The sequence below is a fragment of the Cibotium barometz genome, chromosome 58 (genome assembly GCF_041138505.1).
Source record: "Cibotium barometz isolate CiBa-2024 chromosome 58, ASM4113850v1, whole genome shotgun sequence".
Classification (NCBI taxonomy): domain Eukaryota; kingdom Viridiplantae; phylum Streptophyta; class Polypodiopsida; order Cyatheales; family Cibotiaceae; genus Cibotium; species Cibotium barometz.
In genome coordinates this window covers 29,463,085-29,465,637 of record NC_141103.1, presented here as the reverse complement: position 1 = coordinate 29,465,637, position 2,553 = coordinate 29,463,085, and the positions used below count along the sequence as shown (strand labels likewise).

The window sequence follows — 2,553 nt, the reverse complement described above, 5'->3', positions numbered from 1 at the left end:
ATACCGGGGATAGCCGCGATGTCCAATGTGGAGGTTGGGTGGATGCGCATCGAAGAAAGCCCTAGATTGGCTAGATTTTGGTCATTATGACTAACCATGTTGTTGAGCATGGTAATGATGATAGAATATTGAGATAGACACATACATTATGATTGATTGAGATGCTATGCTACGATTGATAGAGATTTATATCATGTAAATGTTTGTTTGAGATTACATGATTCTTTGTGTATGTGATAAGAACCTTGGATATGGCATGGATGCTTGTTTGCTATTTGAGAAGGTTGATTTTATTGTATCGCTATGTAGAAATAGCAGGATTAAGTGAGTTTAATGTTTTCTTAGATTAAGTTGTACGATTAAGATATGGTTAGATTCAGGACCGTCACAGTAGCCTATTATTATTTTTAAGAAGTTCTAAAACTACTTGTTCCATTTGCTCAAGAAGGATACACATAATCACTTGATACTTGAAATGGCCATAATGCCATTTAAGTTACTTTGAGAATCCAATTTATTCATATCTAAAAGCCTTGGAGAGTAAATTAGGCCTAAGAAATGATTACGAGTGTGAGGAACATATAAAGGAAGAGAAAATTTGTAGCATCAAAAAGTAGTCAGTGATGAAGACTTGACTGAACACATCCAAGTCAAAGAAAAGGAGCCAAAATTAAAGAAACTAAATTCTGGCAATCGAAGAGTGTTTAGTCTAGGTGCTTCATTTAGCTTCAGTACGATATTCGATTGTGTGGAGCTATGCCAATGGTCAAAGAAGATTTAGCACTAATTAATGATGATTTTTGCAAAATGAAATGGAAATTGGAATCAAAATTAAAACCAGATTGGATTTTTAGGTTTAGTATTAGTTGAGGTTAGTGTACTTGTTGTTGCTGGGCATTGCAACTCTACCATATATTCAGTAGGATTTTCATTCTTTTGGATTTTTTTCTGTGTTGTTGTGTTGTGTTGTTAGACCATTTCATATTATATGTGTCATGCGATAGATGTTACTGTTATTTTGTTTCTTCTTGCAAGACGCAAGATTCTTAGTCCCACTCCCTTTAGAAAAGCATAGTCAGTTCCTAAACATGGGAGATATCTTTTTGAGATCGGTGCAGACCGAGAATGGTGTGGGCGCAGATGCAAACACACCCGATGTAACGTCATACAAGCAATTAGAGGAGGTGATATACATATACTACTTGGAGATACCTTGGAAGACACGCGGCGTCTGAGGGCACAACAGCACTGCAAGGACGTCAAAATATTGTTCCTTTATAGAAAATGTAAGAATTAATTGTGTTATTCAATATCAAACTACAAGCAGGAGCTGGAGCGTCTAAGTGAGGGTTTTCTGAACGCTGGCGATGAGGCGGTGCACATCGTCGTCGTCGATGCCAAGGGTGGCCTCGAGAACTTCGTCAGGGAGGGGCGTCTTGGAAGAAAAGAGGGCAGCAGCCAGCTGAGAGACGCCCGGGTTCTGGCTATTGAGGGCAGAGATGGCCAAGGCGGTCTTGGACTTGTGCGGGTTGAGCTGGAAGTGTACGAGGCCACGAGGGAAGACGAAGAGGTCACCGGCATAGATGGTCTGGTAGAAGAGGGTGTTGTTTGGCGCAGTGGAGACGAAGCCCACAAGCAACGTGCCCTCGGCCAGGTAGAGCACCTCGGTGGCACGCGGGTGTACATGCGGGGGGTTGAGGCCCTTGGGCTTATAGTCGATGCGCGCGACAGAGAGTCCCTGGGTGTTCAGCGCCCCGAAGGAGGCCGCGCTGGCAAGGTTGACGGCCACACCCAGCTCACCTGTGAAGTTAGCCGCCTGGCGTAGCTGCGGCGAGGCGAAGTCGGAGGACTGCACGTTGGCGGCGGGCTTGCAGGCCAGCCCGTTGAAGGTGAGCATGCCCAGCTGCTGTTGCTGCTCCGCGGAGTTGAGGGCAACGCAGAAGTCCTGCAGGGGGTCCTCATCCGCGGCGCTCACCCAACTGGGATGAGGGCCGGCCTGCAGGAGTAGGACAACTAGAACTGCCGTGCTCACCAGCACAGGAAAGGCGGGCGCCATTTAGTTCGTTTTTTTTGAAATGTTTGGATTAATTGATGATAGCGGAAATGCAGAATTAACGAACGCAGACACTAGTGCTCGACATAGATCCTACGAGATGCTATATAGCGCCTCGTCGTAGGCGACCTGTTCCTCCTCTCTCGTTACTGCACGCGGGTGCAGGCCCAGCTGCCGGCGGCAAGCCGGCCTCTCACAGCCACGTCCCTTGCGAGGTTGACTTGTCCACAATTTTTAAATGTTAAAATCCACGTTTTAATCTTGGCCCCAAATGCTTCTCTCGCCTTGCATATTGATTAAGTATAGTAAAAAACATGCGAGGAATCTTCCAATGATTCCACTGTCTTGATTCTTTGTGAACCTCTTGGGTGTTGTTATTTTTGGAGAATTATCAAATATGCCTTGTTTAGCGAGAACCCTAAGTTAACTGCTCTCTCTCTCTAAAGAATAAACCCTATCACTCTCTAATGCAACAACAAGGACATCCACACGCTCATTGT

The 2,553-nt window shown here is 45.2% G+C and overlaps 1 pseudogene; it reads right to left on the bottom strand.

Moving 5' to 3' along the window:
- Nucleotides 1-1,339: 1,339 nt before the first annotated feature.
- On the bottom strand, nucleotides 1,340-2,056 carry LOC147606125 (putative germin-like protein 2-1 pseudogene; annotated as a pseudogene).
- Between the last annotated feature and the right edge of the window lie 497 nt (nucleotides 2,057-2,553).